This window comes from Falco punctatus, assembly GCF_963210335.1.
Source record: "Falco punctatus genome assembly, chromosome: 14".
NCBI lineage: Eukaryota > Metazoa > Chordata > Aves > Falconiformes > Falconidae > Falco > Falco punctatus.
The window spans coordinates 5,931,839-5,958,009 of record NC_137594.1 but is presented as its reverse complement, the minus strand read 5'-3'; the positions used below and the strand labels follow the sequence as shown (position 1 = coordinate 5,958,009).

Sequence of the window (26,171 nt, the reverse complement as noted above, 5' to 3'; positions counted from 1 at the left end):
GCTCAGGGGGGACATTATTGCTCCCTACAGCTGCCTGACAGGACGTTGTAGCGAGGTGGGTTCAGTCTCTTCTCCCAAGTAACAAGCAATAGGACAAGAGGAAACAGCCTGAAGTTGCTCCAGGAGAGGTTTAAATTGGATGTTACAAAAAATCTCTTCACGGAAGGGGTTGTCCAGTGTTGGAACAGGTTGCCCAGGGACGTGGCTGAGCTGCCATCCCTGGAGGTATTTAAAAGAGGTGTAGATGCAGTACTTAGGGACATGGTTTAGTGGTGGACTTGGTGGTGCTAGGTTGACAGTTTGACTTCATGATCTCAAAGATCTTTTCCCATCTGAACAATTCTATGATTCTGTCTCCTGGGAAATCTGGGGAACCTTGAGTAGAAAATTTGTTTTCTGTATTCCAGTCTCTGCTGGATTATAGATGTATTCAAAATCTTTTCAGTGCTATGTGAAGTTCCCAGTTTTTGAGAGAATGAGAGAGGCAAAGAGAACAGACTTGATGTGAATGCTGCAATGTGGTGTGGCATTCTGACATTCTCATAAAATGGCTTTTGATAAAAGTCTGGGCTGATGGAGGTCACAACCTGTGTAATAGATCTCCCAGCAAACTCATGTACCAGGACTATTAAACTCCTCCATCGGCTACATTCAAAATACCACTCTGCATTGCTTTCAATCCGGTCCCTTCCTCCTGCTCTGCTTTCTTCATGTCACACGCCATTACCCAGTTCAGGGTGGGCAGAGATGAATTCAGCCGTTGTACTGTGGGTCTGCCCGTGTTTGGGGAAGGTTCTTGGATTTGCACAAAGATTACACTTCAACAGCAAGTTACACGTTTTTCAGGAATGGTACTTCTGGTTTAGCGTATGGATTATGCTTGGCTCCAGCTGGTACTAATGTGAATTATCTGCAAAGTACCAAGCAAAGAGTAGAGAAGATTGAAGGGCATGAAAAGAAATGCATGGTGTTCTCTGTGGTTGTGGAAGACATCATTTGCTCGAGTTTGTCAGGAAATTTTGTGACTGTAATTTTTGTTGGTCATTAAAAGAAAGTGTTAGCGTTTTGAAAGTAGGCATGTTTTCCAGCAAGAATGATGGTAAAGTACATTTGCTGTGGGAGAAAACTTTCATGATAGTGGTGAACATGCTGAATTCAGTCCTTCGAAGTACAACAAATTGTCATGAGGTGTTTTTTACAGAATTAGATCTATGTATTATTTTCATCTAACTGTCCAGTGGTGATTTTTGTAAATTATACTTTGTAAAGGACACTTCTGATTCAAAAGAATGTCCATATTTATACCATTTCCACTAACTTATATCCAGTTCCAAACATTTGTTCTGGTCAAAGTACATTAAAAATAAATTTGGCGAAGAATATCCACTGTTTCACACGCACCTGGGGTGTGTGACCTTTATTATGACATGTGTTGCCAATACAGGAGTTGGTGGAGACTATCATCGTTTTACTGTTTAGTGTATAACTAGTAATTACAAATAGAACTTGAACATCTAGTAATTTCTAAGAATATTTGACTGAGTGATCTGTGCTGTTACGATTGCAAGGAGGCAAATTGTGCTGAAGATCCTCTTATTCCAGTATTCTTTGTGCGCGCAAATGCGTGTATTTTTACATATATTTTTATATATGCGTGAGTACTTGGCCTGTGTAAGTAGGAGAGAGAATTACTTTCTGAGATCTAATCTTATATTCTTGGTGTAAATATGCTTCCTCATTGTTTTGCTAACAGCTGCCATCCTCTGAAAAGGGAGCACTGGAGCATGAAGGGAGATGGGAGAGGGGGAATCTCCCATGCTGTGTGCAAACGTTCCGTAATTCTTTACGTTCATTTTTGGTTCGGTTGTGAGTGCAACTTGCAACTCTTCACATCTGTTTGGGGCATTTTCATCCAAGGATGTGACAAAACTTTAATGAATAGTTCCTTTTACAGTTATTTTAATAGCCTGGTTTAATTGAGGGGAAACTGATAGGCTGGAAGATAAGGTCTGAAAGTAACTGTCTGGTTGGGTGGCTCCAGTTTTGGGTGACTGGGTTGATACTTGAGCCATTTTCAGAGGAGCTGCGTATCATCTTCTAAGCCTGATTGTGGTGGGGATTTCAGGAGTCTATATGCTAGATGGCTAGGTCCTGTTGACTGAAATGAGCTCCAATGTCTAGTCACCAAGAATTAATGGGGAATTCCAAAAATGTTTGGTTGCAAGAAACTTGGTCATATCACAACTATTTGATAGATCAGAGAGTGGAACATGGCTCTGTGCATTGAATACAAATGACTCTTTTTGCTTTCTGTTTGAGTTTTTAGAAGATTGAATGAATAAAGCAATCAATTTAACTGCTGTTTACCCTGAGGTATTTTCTTCATTCTTGATATGCATACACACTCTATTTTCCTTCTTTTCCCCTTTGCTGCTTTTCTGGGCTAACGGTAGTTTTTCTGACCAAAGTTAATTTAGGCATTGTGGTGAGATTTTGGTTAATTGCAGGCCTGGACATCTGATGTTTTGAGATGTCTAATCTGTCTGTCACACTCATTGCTGGTTTGATTGTTCTTCCTCAACACCTTGCAGTTCCTACTGGGGCTTCTGACACATGGAATTTGAACTCGTTTATCTTCTGTGCAGAAAACTTGGTTAACATTTTGCTAGAGGCTGACAGCAAGGACACCACCGCAAATAATCTCCAATCAACAACTTTTACAACAAGTTGGACAGGAAGCAACACCCATGCTGTGCATTTACCGAGTAGCCCTCAGACCAGGCACACAGCCATTTCCAATCACACAGGGATCGATTTTTGTTAGAGGCAGCAGCTGTGTGCAAGTGGGAACCCTAATACTCGACTCTGCCTCCTGGCGTGGGTCTCTTCTTTTGTTTACTTACAGGCAGTGTTGACCTTAAGATAATTTCTCTGCTCTTGGTGCTGACCTCTCAGGGTGACAGCAATTCATAATACAAGCATCCCAAAAATGTAGAGCTAGATGTAAAACTGTATCACCCGTGTTACAGGCCTGAGGTTTTTTTCCTGGGGGAAGGAGTAATTTCTTCAGGTGATCGGTGGGGTTTGACCGTTCACCTGCAGACCTCTGCTCCGTGCACGCTGCAGTGCCTGTGTTCACAGGTGAGGTGGTGATGACTCCTCCTTGGTGAGTCAGTCTTTAGGCTTCTATTTATCTATCTATTTATTTATTTATTTATTTAATTTATCTTTGCGGTGGTGTTCCTGCCTGTGGGTACTTTGTACTTTTAAAAACCGAAGCAAACATACTGTGTTAACTACAGTAGATAGAGTAACTGTGTAAATATACAGTGACCACACTTTTGAGGCCCTTTGTTGGAACAGCCGTGTTTATGAATGATTCCAGTGTTCCTCAGCAACCATCCCTGGTGTGGGAGGTCCGCCTGTCGGTTCTGCCGGCGGGCCCACCTCTGCCTTTCTGGCTGAGGCTTTCTGGTCATGGGTAGAGGAGGAGAGGTCTCTGCACTCTGTTTTTTTTACTCCTCTCTCTCAGATAAAAAATTTTCTCTGGAATAGCCTATTGGTGGCTGATCTGTCTAGATCAGAATTAGTGGGGAAGTGCCCCATCCTTGTGGTGTGCTCCATTGAATCTGCTAGTTCAGGCATGCGTGGGGATGCTCGGGGTTGGTTCCTCACCATAGCTGTAGGCTCAGGTGCTGGTCCTTCCCGATTTTGTAGTTTTGCTTTTCAGACTTGTCTTTTTGGTACAGAAGTACAGGTGTAGCAGAGAGGAGTCCGGGGTATAGGCTGTGGTGTGAAGATTTGCATGAATGCAAGAAGTGCTTTTTGATGTCTCCTTTTCCTTGAATTAAAATCAGTGTTCATAACATCAGGTATCTTTCTTAAGTAATTAATTGGGCTGTGACCACACCGTTACCGTTCCAGCAAACTTCCCTGTTAGTGTACTGATGCTGTGCCTCAGTCTGGGTCAGCCAGTCACTGGTGTAAATGGCAGCAGATCGATGTGTCCCTCGCTTTGTCCTGCTCTGAGTCAGAAGGAGACATTTAAGAGAGAGCATTCGTTTGGCTGCGTACGAAGCAGAGTACTACTACCTTTATTGCCTGCTGACTCCTGGGACCAAGCCACAGAGGGCTGCACCGCAGGCTCCAGCACACAGCGGGAAGCTGCTGAGCTTCCATGGGACAGCAGAGACTTCTTCGTGTTTGAGTTCTCTGGAGTAGCTGGTCTTACGTGGTGCTTTCAGATTACAGCCTGGTGCCTTTTCATCTCTACAAGGAATGCGTAAGTGCACCACAGTCACACATACGATAATGTGTCGGTTACCCATGTTTGCAAGAGCTGCAAAATTTTTATTGTTGTTTCTCATATAAATACTAACAGATGTAACCAGTGGATTCCATGAAAGATCAGCATGAGGAAGGGAGCGTTTGCATTTAAACCCCATCTAAATATATCAATACAAATAAACATTTTAACAAGAGGCAGGCCATAACCAGCATTGGGAGAGTGCTCTGTCTTTTCAAGACTCTGCTTTTTTATTTTCCCTATTTTGTTCTCTGACAGATGCCAAATGTACAAAAGGAGGATTTCAATGGTGGTTTGTGCAGCTGGTGTATATGACTGCATCTCTAACAGGTTATTTTTCATTTCCCCAGTGCCAGCCCTTTAAGGAAAGCCTTGTTCTGTCAACTTTGTTTTAGTTTAATGTTCTTTAGAGTATAACGGTGTTGAAACAGGGAGGAGAAAAAGGGGAGTGCAGTCTTGCACAGTTATGACTTTTTGTGGAACAGTAGTTACAAAGGATGTAATTCAGTTACCTGTACATAAGAGCAAGTTTGTATACTTTAGGATATCTAGGACATATACAGGCTCACAGATGTGACAACTTGCAGTAGACCTGAGCCCTTCTGCAGAGGCCAGATGGATCCTGCTGTGTCCCAAATGGCACTAGACATCTGGGCTGTTGGTGAAAAAAGTTTTGGGAAAAGTTCTTGTGGCGTCTTGGGCACTTGTGGACAAAGCATTCTTTTAGTCTTCTTATTGATCTGCTGTCTAAGAAGAGATGACTGTCGTGGCTCAGTTTTCCTGGTGAAGAAGTGGGGGTGATACCATAACTCACCAGTTATGCTACCAGGAAAGTTCGTGTGGATCAGAAGTGAGACAGACCTTTTCTGTTTCTTCTGGGTTTGTTGTACTCTCTGTCCTGCCAGTGAGGGGAACTTAGGTTTTCTCTGATTGTTTAAAGTGTTTGGCAGGATTTGCACCTCATTGCAAATCATAACATAAATTCCCTTGTGGTTGTGTTGCTTCTTTTTACTTGAATGGTTTTCTGCTGCCATTTAACCAATACATTCCAGTAACAGCTGACATACTTGAGATGCATGAGGAAAAAAACAACTCGTAACATTTAGGGCTCCGACAGAGACTTATACATAGCCTTTTCATTTTGAGTATAGCACCTTGATGCAATTGGGGATCATCCAGACTAGCATTAACCCTTTGGGTAGTAGGAAAGATTATGAATTACCTGTGTCCATTTCCCTACATTTTCACCATATCGCTAGCCTTTAAAATGTCCTTACGTATGGTTTTGTTTGTGTAACAGGCAAGAAAAAGAGGTCTGGGTGAGTGTTGCATCACAGTTTGTTTCCCGTCCCCCCGAGTAAATTCAGCCCACTGAAATGAGTAACTTCTGGGAGGATTCACTGAGATTTACTTACTTTCTTTGTGTCTTAAATTGTTGTCTAAAAACATACTTTATACCATGCCACCAATGCTAAGACCAGCTTTAAAAAAAGAGAGATAGTTGCATCAGTCTCTGCTCCATTTGTTGTGCCTTGTCCTGACACCTGGGGAGCCAGGGGGAGGAACAGATGGGAGGACCATCTCTTCTACAGGAGCGTGGGTGAAGCAACAGTTGCCTCTGTGAGCAACTACGTTTCTCGGTCACTTCCTGAGCAGAAGGTGCTGGTCCCTGCCATACCACCAGTGAGCAGCCAGAGCCCTTTGTAAACATACCAGCTCCTTCTATGCAAGTATGCAAAGGTATGCAAGTAGGGGAGACCAAGTGCTGAGCTGAATCAAATGTCAGACACACACCCCACCCCTCCCCCCCCCCCCCCCAAGCCATGCATTGCTTTCCTCATGCTTGTCCCCTCTCCCAGGAAGCCAAGGCTGCCTCTGTGTATCTGCACCATCCTCACACAGTAAAAAAGCCCTGGGCTTCAGTTTCCACTTCAAAGGCAGTGTTGGCTGCTGCGTTGGAGATGGAGCCTGATAATTTTGGTTATGAGTGGCTGGTATGTTCCTACGGCTGGAATTACTGCTGGTGGAGGCACTTCACAGGCAGCCTTGCTGAGTGATGTCATCTGCGTGTAGTGAGGGCAGAGGGCTGGGAAAAAATTTCCTTGCGGTGCTCTGCCCTTGTGGCAAGACCAGCTCTAAGAGATCCCGTGCCAGTAATTTCTGGGCTTCTCCACAGATGCTCTTTGAAAAGGTGCCAGCTTCTGCCAACTGTAATGGTGGTTTTTGTGCTGTGTCTACTAATAATTGCAATCAGGGAAACCTGTGGGATTTGGTTCTATAAGAAGAGAAAGGAAGAAATGTGTATGTTGCATTATCACTGCATGCCACTGTAAAGCCAATAGCTTGTGTACATCTTTCATGAGAAACCGTTTGTTCCAGTCTAACTGGTACGTGCAACCGTATTTTTAGATTTATGGGAATGTAGCACTGGAAGAAACCAACAACTTTGGATTTGGGTTTTGGGTGTTGTATGCAGCGGCTTGTGCAATAGTACAGCTACTCAGAGGATCTCTTGAAGTGTAGCTGCTTGCTCATTCAGTGGTTAGAGTACAGGAAGTTTGTGTTGGTGTCTGTGTGGTGGGTGTTTTTTTTTTTTTTAAAGGTTTTGGTAAAGTAATAGATAGGTCATAGGAAATGACGCAGCTGCTAGCTAATCCCTAGATTTGTCCTCTGCTTTCTTCTGAACTGCAGCGTTTACTTTAGAAAGTATGCAACTGTACAAACCAAAGTCCAAATGCGTATCTTACATTTTGGAATCAAAACCACCTTGTCTTATTTTGAACCTTTGTGAAAAGTGATCTAGAGTTTTAATTACACTTTCCAGCCACATAAATTGCAGAGATAATTGTATACATCAGTATTGTCTGACCTAGTTCTGCTGCCATGCCTTTCATCTGTGGATCTCCAAGTGCTTTACAAAGAAGATTCCTTCATAGTAGAAGACGGGGAACCTGGAGCGCAGAGAAGCAAAGTAAATATCCAGAGTGACAGTGACTAAACCCAAGGGGAAGCAAGGTCTTGTGAGTCCCACTGGACTAAGTGGCACTTAATCTTTCTACAAGTGCCCACTGTTGCTGACTACTTACATACTCGTGCGCTACATGCCGTGTAACTGCATGCCCATCTTTTTCTGGAAGATACGTCTTGCATTTCTTCTCCAAACTGAATGAATGTTGCATGTAATTTCCTTCTGAGTCTCTCAGATTTTGTTAGTTTGTGGTTCTGAAGATTGCTGTTGCATGTGAGTTAGGTGTGTATTTTCTGTTGGGTTTTGTATTTCCTTTGATGCCTGCGACACCTCCCATTTTTCTTAGAGTTGGCAGTGGGATAGTAGGGGAGCAAAGAGAGTCACATTGCGTTTAATTTTCTGACACCTTTTTCCAGAAGGTGGCTGGTGAAATAGTGGTTCTACTGACATACAGATACATGACGTAGGTAAATAATCCCACACATGGTTAGCCAAGGCTTTGCTTGTCTAAGTAGAGAGTGGTTTTTAGCTGCATCGCTGTTTTGCAGTGTGTAAGCTGATCTTTTTCTGAAATTGAAATCAAAAGGGGACTTTGTTAGGGATCAGCGGCAGTTGCACATTGCTCTGAAATGTATCTGTTTTAGTCCTGATGAAAGATGTTTGTTTATCTGTTTCCAGAATCAAATATTTCTGTTCATCTACAGAGCCGGAGTATCAACAATACAGTCTCCTGCTACTACACATCCTATCCCTTGCTCACTGGGGACAGCATGCAAGGTCAGAGGTGCTTTAACACTTCTGACCCAATTTTTCCTTTGGCTTTTGTTCTGACTTCGCTTGTCACTGACAGTCCACCAAGCGCAGTTGTGCTAGATTGTTGTTATTACCAGTCTCTTTCCTACAGAGGCAAACATGTGGTGGCTTTGTATTTGCTATGTTCCAAGATTTTAGCACAAAGAAATTAAGTGGGATAGACAAAGAGATTTCGAGGCTGAATGACGTTGCTTTCCTTCTGTTCGTTGATAGCCAGCTGTCACTTTGCAAAGCCTCAGTGTTGCATTCATAACAAGAGCTTTCAGATCAAGAGCAGGGATCTGAATGCTGTCCCCTGTCCTAGGGGGTATGTTTCTCCCTTGTTTCTCCACCAATTTATGTAATTCACAGTGAAATATCCCTTGTGCTGTTGCTGCGTGAAGCACCCACGGTCAGTGCTGCTGCACATGTTGGTAGCTGGGATGTGTATCTTCTACGGTCCAAGGATGTAGTAGCCTGTGCTTCAGCAAAAGCTGACACCAGTACAATTTATGGACTGATTGCCATTGAATTAAATGAACTATTGACATTGTTTGAACTAATTTGCACTTAAGTCGGTTGACTACTTGGTCAAAATAAGACATTCTGTTTCCTGGCATAAGATAGTAAGTGGTCTACGGGAATATTGGCAGTAGTGGCATGTGGGGGGTGTGGGTGGGTGAGTGGGTGGTGCGGAGGAGCTGGTGCCCCATGTTCAGTACATTGCTGGTATCTGTGCTTTAATGCCCAAACTGTGCTCTGACACCGTGGCGCACTCTTCGGAGAGCCGATCCCTGCAGTCCTTGTAATTTTTTTAAGGAAACGTTCTCTTTGCTGGTAAGTTGACAAGGTTCGTTGAGAAGCTTAAGGTTAGCTGTTCCTGTAAGGATGTGGAACTTGCAGGCTGAACGGTTGCTTTGTAAAAATGGCACATAGTGTCAGCTGTGTGATACCATGTTATGAGTGGTGCTGTCCTTACTTTTGCCAAATTAATTTAGGCAGTTTAAGAAAACAAACTTAAGCTCAGTTGTTGCATGCTACTCTGTGATATGGTACCTTATGTGTGAAATTACTTTATTTTGACAGATTCTTACAGTTTGGGGCTACGCCCTTTTCAGTGTTTTATACAAAATAAAGACAAAGCAGCTATCTCTCTGCGACAGCAAATGGGTTTGGGTCATTTATTTTTTGTATTGGACATACTCTGTTTCCTTTGGCTGAGAATAAAAGTAACTCTCTGAAGAGAGAAGGCAGATGCCGAGTCTGAGATGTTTCAAAATGAGCTAAGCAAGAAAGCCTGCAGGTAGCTGGTGATACAGTCTAAGGCACAGCCTAAAGGAAGGTGTATGAAACCTAGAGACCCGCAGGAGCCTTAAAAGCAACCTGTTAAAATCAGCAGGACAGATTGCTGGAAGCTGGGGCAAAGCTGCCCGAAATGTAGTAACATGCTGCTCAGACTTAGCAGCTGATAGGCTCCTCTCCGTTGTCATGCAATTAAAACGCTTCTGTTTTTTCAGGTTTGCTTGTTTGAAAGATCTGCCTCTCCCTCTGGGATGTGTTTAGCTGCAGATGTTTGTGAGATGACAGTAGCACTCTGGGTACCTTCGCTGACACCACGCTTGCTGGAGTAACCCTTGGTGAGCCCCGCGCAGGCAGCACCGCTTGCTGCATGCAAGGCCAGTCTTTATCTTATTTGCATGGCTGGCCAAAGACCAGGCTGCTGTTAACACCAAACCTGAAATCAGAGGCTCGCTCTCTGCAGATTTTTCTGTGCTTTCTCAGGGAATAAGGAGCAGAAAGTCCAGCCACTGACGTCTTTCAGCTTCTGCTGAAGCAATTAGGGAGTGATAGCTGCAGGGTTCCGCTCTCCCCTCGCTGGTCCTGGAAGGCCGTGTGAGGGAGGAAGCGCTTTGGTTGGAAGCGGTTTCATAATCTGCGGTGGGAAGGCAGAGCACGTCACGGCAAAGAAACGGCTTCAAAAGTTGCGCATCGCAACACTGATACGGAATAGTAAATACAAAGTCCCCCCTCCACCCTTGTTGGCTGTTCTGTTGCTGCGAGGAGCTGATAGTGCTGGTGTGGGGAGGCTTGGTGGATGTGCGAAATGTTGGGGGGCTTGCCTTTGGGGCTGAGCGCTGGACCGAGTCGGCGGTGTGTGGCTGAGGCTGTTTCTGCGGTGCTGTGCGGTGGTACCTGGGGCTGGGGGGCTCGCCAGCACCTGGGCTTGCTGAGGAGGGCAGAAGCTGAATGCACAGAGAGCTGCTGTTAACAACCCAGAGGAAACACGAGGGGTCTCTTGTCCGGACCCAGGTTGTCAACCATACAGGCTTCGTCTGATATTAAGTTAAATAATGAAAAAAATCCACCTTGCCTTCAGGAGGTGATGGATTGCAGCCATGTATAGAAATTACCTGGCTTCTTTTTTTTCCCTCTGAACATAAGCATTTGTGAAAAAAGTGGTTCTTTTTTGTGTTACCTATTCTTTACCTAATTTTCTCTGCAGTTCAGAGTCTTAAAAACTAAATGTATGTTTCATCGGAGCTTACTGTCCAAAAGTCAACATTATGCTACCTGCTGTCATCGCTTTTGTGGAACACAGCACAAAAAGTTGAGGAATAACACGAATGAGAGTTAGGAAATCAAAGTGGTAAAGACAAAATACTGCTAAGAATGATCGGTGTCAACTGTAATAAAATTATTTTCCCTTCAAGTTGAAAAAGAGAAATAGATCTCAGAAATCAGAAAAAAAGCTTTTATTTAACAAAAATAAAGCTACTGTTTAAGTGTTAGTTTTAAATGGGAAGCAAAGCGTGAAACCACAGGCCATTTGTGTGTGCGCAGTGTTGCAAAAGACACAAAAGTGACTGCCAAGCACAGCAAACCCGTGCTTAAGAAGCGAGCGTTCAGAAAGACTGTCCAAAAACGTACAGTGAGATCTGAAAAGTATGCTATGCTTTTTCCCCCTGTTCTTTTTAAGCATGTAGAGAGTGGATGTTAAACTCCCCTCATGTGTGTTTAAGGTCAGTATCTCACACTCACACCCTTGTGTACAGGCACGTTCTGGGTAGAAGTGGAAGCGTTTACTGGAATACATTCAGAGAGCCCAGATCCTGACTGGGTGTTTCTGAAATTTTCTTTGCTGATTTTTAAACAGTTGTTCATCTGCACAAATTAAGTTCTGTAGTTACTTGTCTTTTGACATTGTAGACATCAAACTTCAAAGGCTTGCTTCACTGCCAGGTAGAATATTGGCATCCTTTTATTTCTAATAGTCCCTAAAATGAAAGAGTGCTACAGGTTCTGAGCTGTAAGGAGTAAGTCTTGATCATGTTGGAATACAACTGGAATGAGAAATCTCATTTGCTTTTTGCGAATAATTTATAAAGAAGTTGAGTGGAGCAGGAAAGATGACTTGGGTTTTCTGTTTTGCAGTATTGAAATAATTAACTTGTAATTGAAAAGGGAGCCTGATTCTGCAGACACATGATTTGTTATTTAGCATAATACAAACACACTGTTTTAACTGAAGAGGATTAAAACATCTAGCAAGGCACTACTTTCAATTGCGCTCCTTGTCACCATATGGTGGTTTTACTCTTCGTTTTTCTGTGAGTACGAGTTATGCACGAGTTATGAAGTGCAGCGTGGTAGAATGAGAGCACAAAAGACCTGCCATTAGGTTTGCCAGATCAGCGGTTTCAGTTTTTGTGTTCTTGCCCTGTGCAGGAATTTAAGGCTTCTGTTTGAACAGTGGCCATAGAAAGTTGTCCTAGATTACCTTCTTCTGATAGAAGAGATATTATTGCATGTTTTTGATGAATTCTTGCCCGTATCTGAGAAGATATAATTTCTGATCAGTCCCACTGGGTATGCAAATTTACTCTTCTGTTTGCTGGAGGTGTTTGTTGCTAGAAAAAAGAATATAATGACAAATTATTTATTTGAGTGGAGTTTTTGCATTTTTTTCAGTCTCTGCATTTACCATTTCTGATGGGTGGTGCTAAACTAATCTCTAAATGTTGTTGGAGGTAAATGTAGTGAAAGAAGAGACTTGTAAAAACTGATGGGTTCGCTTGGTAAGGTTTTGTATTTTGTGAACTGCAGAATCTTGGTGAGAGCAGCAGAGTGAGTGTGTCTCCTCAGCTGGGACTGCCATTAGCTTTGGGTCTCCGGTGCATTATACAGCACTAGTTAACATTAAAAACCAAACCAAAACACCACCATAAAACTTATAAGAAACACCTCTAATATTTCATGGGGTATTTCTAAGAATTTTCTTTAGCGTGGAGTTAGTTTTGTCTCAGGCACTCCGGTGAATCTGGGTTCTGGGAAGAGGGCAGGACTCCTGTTACTGTTGGGAGTGGTGACTTCTACTATTGCTGCTTTTTGCCAGTTCTGTAAACGCCAGTTTAAATTTTACTAAAACCCACTTGATCTCACTATCAGATTTTTCTGTTAGGATCAAAACTTGAGCACAGAGGAGTCTGTACCTGGGTGGCACTGGATGATAGCCAGATGTGCGTGAGCCTGCCTGGATCAAAAGTGTAGCTTTTGCCACATGAATGTCTTGTTTCCTGGGCAGTGATTTGGCTAGGCTTGGTTCTGGCGACACGGTGAAATGCCAGGACTGGAACACAGTACAGAAACCAGGGCACCTGAATTTGGGTCTTGGCATCTGATTCACTGGGGGCTGGATTTTCCTGTGCTTGATTTGATTGCTCATGGGAATCGGGGAAACGAAGGCTCACATCATCTAATTAAATTCTCAGGTTTCATGTATGGTTTAAACGATATCCCTAGAGCATTTTGGGGCCATTCAGGAGAAAAAAGAAGACACAGGGGTGTGCACTTCATATTTTTCATAATGCATTTGCATGTGACTCTACTGGATTTACTCTGTTTTTGTATTTACATAACTCAGAGGGATGTCTTCTAGCCTGTTGAATTCTGTCTGTAGTCTGAGTTCACACCTTTGATGCTTGCCTTTGTGTAGAGCGTTACATTTGGTTACATCTCAAGACAAAAGTGTCAGCCTCTGATTAGTCACATAGAGCATCACCTGAGTCATCTCCATCCTCAGCCTGGTTCAGTCTCAGTCTTCTTAAAGCTGTGCTGATGGTTGAGCTTTCTGTCTTCAAATAATGTCAGTGTATATTAATGAATGTCACTGGTTAAAATGGTTCATGAGATGACTAAGATCTCGGGGAGTTCGAATCTCAAGTATAATGCTGTAGAAACTGCTGATCATCTGTGTCTGACATGGGTAGCGGCTGGTGTCATCTCTGGGAATGGTCTGATAACTTGCATCCAAGATTCCTGTAAAATTGTCATTTCAAAGGCATTTTAATTAGGTATTGTGGAGAGCAATTGTGTGATGTAGGTTATTAGGGAAAAAATAAATTCCATGAAGCTTCAGTCACTGTGGGTTTTCTTTTTCTCCCTGGACTTTCAGCACCTGTGAACTGCATCAGGATACTCAGAACAGGTTTGACTTGATGTTAAGAGGACCAAAAAAGTCAAGGGTGGCATTCATCCTGCAGCTACTAGTGAAATGTATGATTTATTTTGTGTGTGTATGCCTTAAACACTGCTGTTTTGGTACTAAAAGTGTCATCTTCAGCTCTTCTCATCCAACATTTTAATGGTCTGACATGGCTATTTATGCTTTTGTGTTTGGTAAGGCTGATGGACAGTTCTCCTAACATGCCTTGTCAATAGCTCTGTGTATTTGTCATGGCAGTGTTGAGAGCCTGTGGTACTTAGTTCCCAGGAAGGACAATACAGTTGCCATTCTTCTTTGTCCTAGTATGATTATTTTTTTCCTGCTAGGAAAACAGAATGGGTGCAGCATTAGTCAAGGACCGTAGTTTTTAACGCCTGAGAAGAAACATTGTGATTGTCTAGTCTGACGTCTTCAAAACCTCATCCAGTGAGTTTTGCATTGACTTGCAATTTGCAGTTTGCTAGCTTTTCATTCTGTTCATGAAAGTGTGAGGGAACAGATGACAACTTCAGAGGTTGAGTCTCAGTTCTTTACTCATGTGATGGAGGTTGTTACAATCACTGGTTGCTTGTCTCAAAATGAGTCTGCAGGATTTGGGTTTCTAATGAAGTGCACAAACAGTTTTCCTAATGACTTGTTCAAGCTGCTCTTAGTTACTGAAGGACGGAGTTGTGTCTCACATTCTTTGTATGAGTAAAGCCTAGTGGGGCCACTGAAATAACCAATTTGGTACTTCATGATGCAGCCTTTGTTCCTGAAAGTATCATGATTGTATCCATCCCGAAGACGGTACACTCTATGCAAGGTTGTCGAATCTTGCGTGCATCTGCTGCTGTATATCTACTTGGATATAATACTTCTAGACTGACAACAGTGTATTTAGTCTTAACGCTAGATTACTGCCAGGGTTACACGTGTGGGCCGTGTTTTAAGAGGTGCTGTTAGAATTCAGTGACATCTACAGTACATCTGCTGCCATTGAGGCATTACTGCTGCATTGCTGCCTCTTGCAGGGGTCACAGCAGCAGGCTGGAACATTGTGTTTCCAGCTCTGTGTAAATAACCTCACGAATGAATGATATACTGGAAAGTAACTGAAAATATTGATAAAATATTAATAAAAATAGAATAATAGAGGGGCTGAGGACTAGGTATATCTTCCTTGTAACTGGGCGTGTAGAGACAGTGTGCTTAGATGAGATAAAAAGAAAACGGGAGACAAGACAAGAATTTCAGAGGTGTGGTTTGTCTGGCACTGGCATCTGTGGCTGAGCTTGTAATGCTGATATGCACGAGATACTCTATAGGCAATTGCACCTTTGAAAATATGACGCTCCTTCTTCATGTCTCATCCTTGCATCACAGGAATGGCTCTGAATGTACAGTAAAGCCTTTGATCTATACTTTGTGAGAGCTATTGGCAGAAAATTATTAAGATTGGCTGCGGAGGTGTTAGGTTGTGGGTCAAACTGAAATTTTATATCAGTACTTTGGATCTGAATCTGATTTTTTTTTGTTTGTTTTGTGAAGAACAAGATTCAAAGCTAAGGTTCTGAACTTAAATCTGAAGCAGAGAAGCATATTTCTGAGTTGTTCTCTGAACTTTTGATTTGGGTTTAGTGATCCAAAATCTTGCAAAATGTTGGAGTACTTGGAAATAATCTGCTACAGTGTTTACAGGATTGATTTTGCTTTTGGTTTCTGTTTTACTCATTTCCAGTAAGAGCTGGTAAGTTACGTTGTAAGGAAACAAGAATAGAATCTGATCAGAATTCAAAGATATATATATTTAAATATGTATATTTTTCAGAAACAAAGCAAAAAGATCTTTCTCAGCAGGATGCAGGCTAGAGAAGGCGGCAGAGGTTACTTTATTATGCAAGCTTTATATTTCCTTTCCAATAATAATACTTCCCTAAAATGCCTTGATAACATCTAGTTGAAGCTGGCTGATCACATGGGCCTTTTTCAGAGGTTAACATGGATGCTGCTGTGCCTTATTTTAAGGTGCTTTATATTTAACTTGTTTCTTTGTCTCTGGGGAAATGATTGATAAACAATCTCTATATTAAGCATTCTTCTTTAAATCTTGTCTAGGAATATGTAAGAGGAAAATAAAGTCTGTTATATTCTTGATGCGCAGCCCTTCCTACTAATTCTGCTCCGGCTGTTTTTTTTTTTTTTTGGATAAGACAGATTTTTCTCTGTTGTTCCAGGCATAGTAGCGCCATGAGATTCTGTTAATGGTGTAGTAACATGTTATCAAAGCAATTAGAAGGAAGAAAGCAGATGTGAACAGTAAGTTTGTATCTTTTGCTCAGCCATGTTTAGTGAGAGTTGAGTTTATCAAATAAAACGTTATGGAACTGAAATACGAGAAAAGATCCATGATCAGTGTCACTGGCTGGCTTGTTGTGTCACTGATGCTGTGCCGTTAGGGAAGCGGGATAGGTGTGTGATGCGGCGGGAGCTGTGTTACAGTCCCTTAGCTGGAGGGAGCCTGGCTTACGGATTAGAGGGAGCAGGACTTCTCCTCAGTCACCGTTACGATTGTGTGCTGGGCAGCAGTGGTGTCATACAGTGACATGGTGGTATTTGTGGATTTTAATTACATAGAGGGGGACAGGAACCCTCCTTATCCTTTTTTCCTATCCTGCCTCGGGTAAAGCTGATGCAAGCAGAAGTGGGCAAAACTGATGATGTGTATTCAGGTACAGAGTTCAAACATACATCTAATTTGGAAGCTTTTGTATTCTGCTAAAACCACAGTGCCATAGATGGGAAGCAACTCGTGTTTTCATCAGTGTCTGGAGTCCATGTCGTAACATTCAGTGGTACTTGTAGGTCCATGGTGGTTTGCGTTCGGATTTACCATTAAATGTTAATGTGCTTTGGTATTACTGGCTTTCTGATGGCTTTGTGCTGGAAGATCTGCGGCTAGCTTAACTTTGGGTGAACAGCTCACTGAAGACCATTCAGATCTCTTTGGTAGAACTTTCTTGGACTAATAGTAATAACTGTTTGCTTGTTGACGTCAAAGCTCTGAAATGGTACGCTTCCTCGCCCTTTCCTCCCTGAGTGGAAAACTCAGTTTACAAAGTTGTGTTTGCAGTATTTAAGGTTTTATAGATATGAACTATTTCCTTTAGAGATAGTAAATAAATAAATAAAATAATGTTGACAGCGAGCAAGGATGTTGCTGCAGAATTATGCACAGGAAAGCTGACTTGACTACAATGTAAATGAATGATTTACAATGAAAGCCAAAACATAATTGCCAAGGGTGGGAGTGAAACCTGCAGCCATTGTGCTGACACAGCCTGAAGGTGTAGCTTGTCTAAAAGGCTGGAATTATTTTAAAGCAAATTTTGTTATGAAGCTGCAAAGGAGGAGGGGATTCAACCTAGTCTAGTAGGCAAAGCCGCTTTGTTGGGAGGATGTTTTTCCACTGAAAGCAGAACTCTCAAGCAACATTGTATAAACCATCTCTGTGTTGATAGGTGGTGTACTACCTAATTTTTTGCTTTAAGCAGTAGCATTGTGGCCATCTTCATGGTCTGCAAATATAACTAAGGCCACGTAAATAGGCAGAGGAAATTCAGAAAACCGTGTGCTATTTCCCACAGCCTAGAAAGCACTTGCGTTGTTTCTCACCTTCAGATGTGTATCACTAGCTGCTGGCTGAGTGAGTAGTAGGGTTTTTTCCAAAATTGTATCACCTAGAGACACATCTGCATAGTCTGGTGTGTTGTGTTTCATGAGCCCCTGCCTGGACTCCTGAAACGTGTACCTCTGTTTGTCTGCCCGTGTGTGAGCCCTGTATCGGAGGATGCAGAGGAAATGAGTGTGCCTTGTTGAGGGCTGAATCATCCAGCTGGAACATAAAATACTATTGGAGGACTAAGGCAGTTTAGTTTTCCAAAGAACAGTGTGAGAGAGAAGAGCAGTGCGTGATGCATTAGTGTCTGATAAACAAGACTTTTCTGGAAACACATGTATTTGGAGCTGCATGCAATGGGATCCCTGGGGGGACTATTGCAATTCCTTGGAATTCTTCTCCATCCTTTCAGGAGCCACCCAGATAAAAGTGTGTGCCAGTTTCACAGAGCGTGATTGTAGGTTTACTCTTTATTCTGCTTTTCAAAGTGTGTCTGTTGAGATGATGATAACAACACCTTTCATAAGCAAGTGCTCATGCTTCACTTGAGGCATTCTTATTTAGTTAGCTATCTTGAGAAGTAACTTGCTACACTAATAAATGTATTGAAACAATATGGAAATGAAAGGTTTGCTAGTTGGGTATGCCGGTTTCGTGCCACTTCATTCTCCATGAGCCACAATGCTGTTATGATTTTAGCTAAATATTTAACTAATTTATTTATTTTAAACCAAAACAAAAGTGTTACTTTAAATACTTTGTTGTGCCCTTTTTCATAGTAAGGGAGCTTACAGAGGTATAATTTAGGTTCTTTACTGGTGCTCTGTCTCCTCTCCATTATGCATTTACCAGTCAACTGACACTTTTCTCAAATATTTACTCCGATATTTCACTGCAGTTGCCCTCTCCTTCTCCATTCCCTCACCATCTCCCTGCCATGGAGGTATCGCACATATTTCAGTTACCCTCTATTTAAACAGCAACACTCCCTTCCAGTGCAAACAGTCAGTCAGTCATTAAACAATGAGGAAGACCAACAGTGGAGAAGGTTATGGGTGGGGCCAGGAGTGTGCAAACACAATTTCGCAGAAGACTTCCTGCTGAAGAGAAGAAAAGGACACTTTCTGTTAGTGTCAGGGTGTCATTCTGTAACGCTGAGAGAAACACAAAATCCAGGTGAAATCACTGCTGCAGACGTGACAGTGGGATCTCACTTGAAAGTAGGTAGGACCGTCCAAATTGTTGTGGAAGGTAAGATGTGTGAAACAGAACACTGGCACTTTAAACATGTTTTCCTACCTCTTCCTGTAGCAGAAGGTGATTTCAAGTGGCTGTGACTCATCCTCAGGGGGTCCCTGTTTTGTTTTGGTCCGTGTTGTCCCTCCCCCACCCCCATAACAGTAAGAGTCTAGGGAGATCCGTCATTAATGAAGTATCTGTAGCTGTTTTTGAAGGCATTGCTATATGCCCTTTCTTTATCTAATGTACAGCAGAGAGCTGTATTCATATTTTGCTGAGAGCTCAAGACATGCTCATCTTTTCTCCAAAATAGATCAGAACAGAGCATTCCCTATTGGGAATTCGGGAGTGCAGTTGGGCTACTGCACTCCCTGTCCTGTAGTTGTTCATCAGATGGATGAACATCTGATGAACATCATCCGTCAGGTTGGATGGGGCATCCTGGGGATTGCAGGGTTAAAAGAGCATTCAAAAGAAAAGGAAAAAAAATTGTTAACGGAAACCATTTGACGATTACAGTGTCTTTGGGTTTCATGGCTCTACAGATAAAAGGCATGGATGTGATAAGTAGTGTTGGAGAATGCTTTTTTAAACAAAGAACAAGAATTTAATATATAGCATATTTATGCTATGTTTAGTTTTGCAACAATTTAATGTCTAGATCTTGTAAATAAATTGTAAGAAATGAACTGGGATGTGCATTAAGAACTGTCAGGATTGTGGAGTCTGTGAGTCAAATTCTGTATTTCTAGTGGGACATGGGATCCTGGATAGCTCAGCTTCTTACCAATTCGGTATTTCATTCTTGGATAGGTTTTCAGGTTAGACTTCATACGCACAGGTGGCAGAGGTGAATGTATCGCTTCCCTTGCAGCTGTCTTCAGCCTTTTTGGTTTGTAAAACCCTAGAATTGTCCATGGGAGGTGCAGATCCTTGCACAGTGGCTGTGACCCTACTGATAACAAATGTGGTTTCCTCCTTCGCTTTTTGTTGACCTGCTAGAGATAATGAACAGCAGGCCTTTGGGGATCTGTAAACCAGAAGTAAAAACCACTGTAAGTGCAAGGACAATATGCAATAGAAACATGCTATTGCAATTACCTAATAAGTTCTGAAAAACACAACTTAACAGAGATCCCCTGTTTGTAGTACATGTCAATTTGGCCACATTCCCAGTTAACAGACTGATTATTTTCCAGGTGCCAACTTTGTACTTTACATCAGCTGATGATCTTTCATTTCCAACTCTCAGGGCTACCCCTGCTTAAAGCAGTCATTAAAAGGTGGCATTTTAGCATGGCATACGTTGTGTCTGGCTTGGTCTGAAATCCTTACATGCGACCCTTTCTCTTCCCTCTGGTTTATCAGCATTTGATACATTTCATGGCATGAGACATGGCTGATTTATTAAACGAGAATTGAAAATAGAGAGCAGCCTTGATTCAAGAACGGTTTGTGGATGCCGTTTTGGTCACATCATTGTTGCTATAGTGATTTAGTAAAGATCTGTTTAGCAGTCACTAGATGTTTCATGTTCTGGGCAAGAGTTAGGGATTTTCCAGTGTTCCTCTAACAGTTGTTTTACAGAAGTACACGTGTGTATAGTCTTCTGCAATAAGTCTCTGCTGCTCTTTTTTTTTTTTTACTTACTGCTGCATCTGTGAGAAGGTGTGTACCTGCTGTATTTTTGGCTGGTGGTGTTCCTTCCTTCCTGAAGTAATTTCAAGGAAGGTGGATAAATAACCTACTCATCAGGGTTATCGAGTATTTCCTCCCCAGGAGAGATGTCGTGGAGTGCAGTGATAAACGCAAAGGGATAGCGAACATGAACCCTGCTGAGGAATGGTCCTTCTCATGAATTGGTTGTACAGTTTTGGAGGAGGAGGAGGATGCATTTGGAGCTTATTCACATGGTTGGAGTCAGGAAGTCTGAGTTCTCTTCCCACATCTGTCAGGCTTCTTATGACACCTACGGCATGATCAAGAGCGTGATGCAGCTACAACCCTAACTGAGATTTTTTATCTTCTAGGTTGGTAAGTGAGGGATAGTAATTCTTCAGGTTCCCTGCATTCATCGGGAGGGGTTGCAGGTTGCAGCACACACCTGGAGAATTGCTGCTCCGAGCAGGGGCACTCCACCACTCCACCTGGCAGGGAAGTCGGGCTGGTGCCTGTGAAAGTCTGGCTGTGTCTGGTTGGTGGTGTCAAACACAGCTCCCCCCCCTTCCTGCTCCCCATCACTGGCCTGGGAGCAGCCTTTCTGCCTGTGGGCAATGAGCTGATGGCGGATTTGGCCACCATCTCAGTGGCAAGCTGTGGTCAGCCTTCGGCCGATTAAGCATCCAATGCTACTGGTAGTCCCAGTGGAATTCCCTTTGTCACGCTAAGCTAGCCAGTTGATTTCTTCTGGGCTGCTTACACAGGGTCATCTTGATGGTGGGCATCTTTAGAAAGTCTTCAAGATCTGTGTCTTATTTTACTCACACAAATTGAGATAGTTCTGTTAGTAGAATAAACGGAACACTCAGAAGCCCTCCTTCAGCTGGGTTTGACAATAAAAGGATCTCCTATTTAAAAAAAAAAAAAGTATATGCGTTTTAGCTAACATGATTTTTTCCTGCTTATTTGACTCTCCTGTCATGGCACACATCCCATAATAGGACCTTACTTTCCCTTCTTCTTAATGATGAACTTCTGTTCTGTGCTTTAAACTTATTTCAGGTCTGACTTAATTAGAAGTTCTTCCCTCTGCTGGTGTCTGCACCTATTTTGCAGGTTTTGTAGCTCGTCTGTCTTCATGTTGAGACCAGTTTTTTCCTTGTCAGCACTTTGATGAACAGTTTTGCCCTGACCATTTTCTGTAGCTGAACAGAACTGATACTTCAGCCCCACTGCAGATTGGGTGGCTTATTTTTTTTCTGCACAGTCTGGAGTAATCTGTTTCTTCCTGGCAGCTCTTACATTTTTATCAGTTTTCTGAGGTTTTCTGCTGTGTTTTTGTGTAGAGAAATACAGGATCTATTTCTGCTGTCTTTTGTCTCTGTGTAGGTGTAAAGACAGACGGGGTGTGTGTACACACACACCACATACACACATGGATGCTTTTACACGCAGCCACACACAAATAAATGCTGTAGGAAAACCCTTCCCCCTTTCTCCTGTAATTAATTACGCACCAGTACACCTTAGGCTTCAACTGACCTGCATGGGTAGAGCCTCACTGAAGATTTGGGCCACGGTGTCCAAATTTGTTTCCGTGTATCAAAAAACACCAAAACCAGACAAAACCCCACCAAGCATCACTACCAGACTTGGAAACAAAGCAGCTCCAAGCAGAAGTGATTTAGATTGGCCCCATGGAGAGATCCCTTCCCCACGGCTCCCTGGATTAAGCACCCGCTTCGCCCAGTGTAGTCCTACTCCCAGTGCACAGAGCAAGTGAGATCTTTTCTTACAGTCCAACACATGAAACCCCCTACTTACTGGGAAGAGTGGGAGGGGAATGGTGATGACGGGCAGGCTGGGAGTCCGGGAAGTGTGATGGATTAGATGAGAATGTTGTTCCAAGGAAACTCAAATTCCTTTGTGCAGCTTTGGGAAAGAGCTGGGTGTCTCCCCACTGTTAGCCTTTCTGCCTGTTTTCTTATCATGTTAATCTCTGTGAGATTAACATTGACTTTAAACTCTTTCATGTCATTATGACAAGTGAGCATGGCAGTAAATTCTTCTGTATCAAGAGTGAGACAAATTGTACTGTGCTGCATATTATGGCGTAGTACTACTAATTGCTTAACTTGATAAATGTCTTCTGATAGGTTATACAGTTAATGAACAAAGATGTTAATTGCTGTTATCTGAAGTAGCTACTTTGCAGGGACGTTCTCTGGAGCCATGGATGTCTCCTAACAGAGATTTATTTCAAACCATCCATTGTTTTCAGCAGTTTCAGAGTCCATTACCCTTCAGTGTGCTGACTGAATAGTCTCCACGCCCATGAAAGTTTTGAGAACAATCAACCCTTGCTACATGTTTTTCAGAGGACTGAATCTTATTTGAGTATGGAAAACATACATGTAGTACAGTATGCTCATCATTCTGGGCTATAGCAGCATGGCTCACTCTTAAACAGCAGCCAAGAGAGAAATAAGCACCTGGCAGTGGAAGAGCAAGGGTCTGGAACAGCCCTGTGTCCCCCTACCATCTGTAGTATTTCATTGTTGTTGTGTTGGTGGGAGTTGTCAGTCTAAATATGTTTTAATGCAAATAACCATCTCTATTTGTAGAATTCATCTTTTCTAGATGCTTTCTTTGGAAAATATGCAGCTGAAGATTTAGTTCTTTTATTGTATGAGTAAGTGCATACAAGCTTCGTGCTAACAATGGACGTCATGTTTATTCTTTGCCTTGTAGGATTTCCCATGGAAACAAGTGGGCAGATTTTTGCATTATTGAGTAGTCTGCTGCTGCCAACTTTTCCCAGAAATGCTAAGAGAAAACTACCCTTATGCGTGAGCCTACATGTTCTTCCAGATTTGGGAGCACTGGATTCCCCTGAGATTTGATTTATAGTAGGTTTTGGTGTGTGGCTATTCTGGTGCAAAGTTGTTTCAAAGCTGTATGATTAATAAATCTTTATGGAACTGAAAAAAGATGAAGTTCTCACTGGGGTTAAAACATACCTGATTTCCCAATGGAGAAGTTGCATGTTTCATTGGGAGGCTAAAGGCTAATGTGAAGAGAAAAATGTTTCCTTAACTTGAGATTTTTGTTTGTTGTAATAAATTTCGGTTTCATTTATGAGTCTCTTACGGTTCTTCAGAGCATGTTCAACAGCAAACAGCCAGAAGTTAAAACTGTAACTGTAAATCTGTAAGCTGACATATGGAGATTATCTGGCCAGAGTGTCTTAAATCAGGATTAATTTTGTAGAGTGAATGTGAAAAGTGTGTTATCTTGCTTCATTTGATAGATTTCAGACTTTGCCAAGAAATGCAAATCTCCTTTCAAAAATGACAGCTATAAAAATAAGAATTATTGTTTTCTTAAATACAGGCATTTTCAACTGAACTTGATGTATTCCTGCTCAGAGGTGCTGTGGCTTTAGATTGTCTCCCACCTGTAATTAGACTGGAATATTCGGATCCTTGCTGCTCGCTCCCTTCCCTATGATGCGGTGTCCCCTAAGTTCTGTTAACATACCAGCTTCTGTTTCATCTTAGAAACGGGACTGAAGGAGCTAAAAAGTAATCTGGCAAAAGCTGGGTGGGTTCCCTCAGCTGCCTGACGCCACAGCCAGACAGATATTTGTATGGGCAGAGGCCAAGTGGGCGGATGGAGGTGGGAATGCTGCTTAAGATTAGTGTTGGTGCCAGATGCTTCCTGGTGACCCACTGAAGATCTGTCTCAGTTTAGGTATTTTCAAATCCCTCAATCCATATTTCTGGTCTTGCGTGCTGTTCTAATTTGAATTTCCCATGGAGCGACCTGGGGGTGCGGATGCAGCTTCTGGGGGTGTGTGCAAGCCAGACCAGCTGGAACATGAGAACGTGCAACACTTGCACTGCTTATTTGTTGACCACAGTGATTCACCGTGATTGACGTTGGCATACCTGAATGTCAAAACAGCCTATGTTTTAAGAGGAACCAGTGACTCAGGCTGTGGTTTTACCTCAGGCCATTTCCTGATAAACGGCTGAACTGTGCTTGGTCTTGAGAAAACACAAGCGGGGAACACCGCTCTGGGCTTGCATCTGTGTGTGCACAGGGATTAGGGAAAAGACACCTTTGTGTGGGGCTGACCTTCACCTCCTTGGTGCCATGGTCTCCCTGTGAGGAGCACCGAGGCCCTGGGAGCTCTGGGAATCCAAGGACAGCTCTGTTTCCGTGCTTCTTCAGGGCATTTCTGTACAGCCCTGATGTGGGAGCGTCGTCTTCGGTGTTTGGCAGCATCTAGAAGCACAATTTCAAGGAGCTCTATGCACTGATAAATCACTTTGATTTAGACTCTTGATTGCAGTGCAGAGATGAGGCTGCCTCTAGCTAGCCTTTTGGAGAACTGAAGGTATTTCGCTTCCTAGAACGTGGTATTTTTAATGAAAATGGAAACAATGCATATGGCATTGCTTATAGGGATTAAAGTAGATTTGGGCTCTTCGGTTTTTGAGTAAGGTAGCAAACAGCTATAGTAAAGTTTTGTGTGTGATAGCTAGGTACAGTGTATGGAAGTGGGATCATACGAGTGCTATATAAACTGCCTCCTTGGCATAATGCTTTCATTTGGAGGGATGAGCCATCTGTGTAATTCCATGTTATGGTTTAGGTAGTCTTCCCATGCTTTGCAAACTGCAGAACTCCGTGTTCCTCCATTGTCCGTAATGAAAAGGACTGTCCTGTGAGAAGAGGTTTATGCCTGGGATGAAATCACTTGTGGATGGCTACGGAGCTGTGGTTGAACTGGATCAGTTGTCTTTAATGCTGTTTAAATGGATGGTGTAAGGTATAGAAGAGGTTTCTCTTGGGAACAGATTCTGTGAGAATTCTTCAAATCCTCTTTGAAGTTAATGGAGGGTATTAAGGGTAGTCAGCACCTTCTTAAGAGAGAAATTTAAATTGCTTTGATTCATTTCATTTTATATTTGTGTTGGCTGGTTCTGGATTTCTCCCTTCTCCAGTCTTTCGGAGCATGTGTTTGATAACTTTGACTCCTGAGCATACTAGATTTGATGCTGGCTGTTTTCTTATTTTTCCCTGGGTGTTGTAATGCTGATTACCGACGGATCTTGGGCCTTTGGCTTCCTGTGAGAATGAGATAATTACTCTCCAGTAGGCAGTGCGTGACGTACAGTATCAGCATTAAGCCACTGGGATTCCAGTCACTAGTGTAGAACAATATTGTGGGTAAATGAATAAGCAGAAGTTTATCGTGCTTCCTGCATAACAAGGTTTTCATTAAAGAGACAGCAAAAATTGTTTGCGGTGAGGGCTAGTGTAAAATGAACGCTGCCACAACAAACGTTACTGAAGTTCAGTTCCCTGGCTCGCTGGGCTTCTCTGGCTGGCAAGAACTGACATTCTGTAGCAGAAAAGGTGGATGGCAGGGCTGTCGTTGCATTTTGGGAGATGACGTTTATGGCCTTATGAACGCATGCGAAGTGTCTGACTTCAAAGTAGGATTTCCAGATGCACCACCTACTTATGGAAGAAAGTTGTACCAATTAGAAGTAGAGGCATTCCAAATGCAATTTGCTTATTTCACACTCGCCCCCAGGAATCCTGTGTTGTGATTTTAAGAGCTGGCCCTGTTTGACCCTGAAATAGATGTGGTTTCTCCCTTGCCTTCTTCATTTCAAGACTGTCAGTTAAAAATAACTTATGTACTGGGCACAGTGGGAGTAAGTTTGAGAAGTTTAAGTTATGTGTAAACCAGTAATAGTGAGAAAGTAATTCATGAACGTAACGAGCTCTATTCTCCTGCGAGACATGGCCAACCCAAGGGTTTATCCATATGGTGGGATTGATAATCTTTGTATGAAAATAGTTTCTCTGCCATAGCAATACTGCTCAGTTTGCTTATGCTATAGCAAAGTGAAATAAATGACATCTTTGAGGACCTCTGTTAAATACTCAAATTACTTAAACAACATGAAGACTTGCATAAAGTACAGGATATGTATGCATACTACATAGATACACAACTATATCTCTG

General features: G+C 42.5%; 1 protein-coding gene across 1 annotated transcript in view; it reads left to right on the top strand.

The window, feature by feature from the left end:
* Window positions 1-26,171, top strand: part of CMIP (c-Maf inducing protein) — a 138,393-nt gene that overhangs the window by 46,346 nt on the left and 65,876 nt on the right. The window lies entirely within an intron of this gene.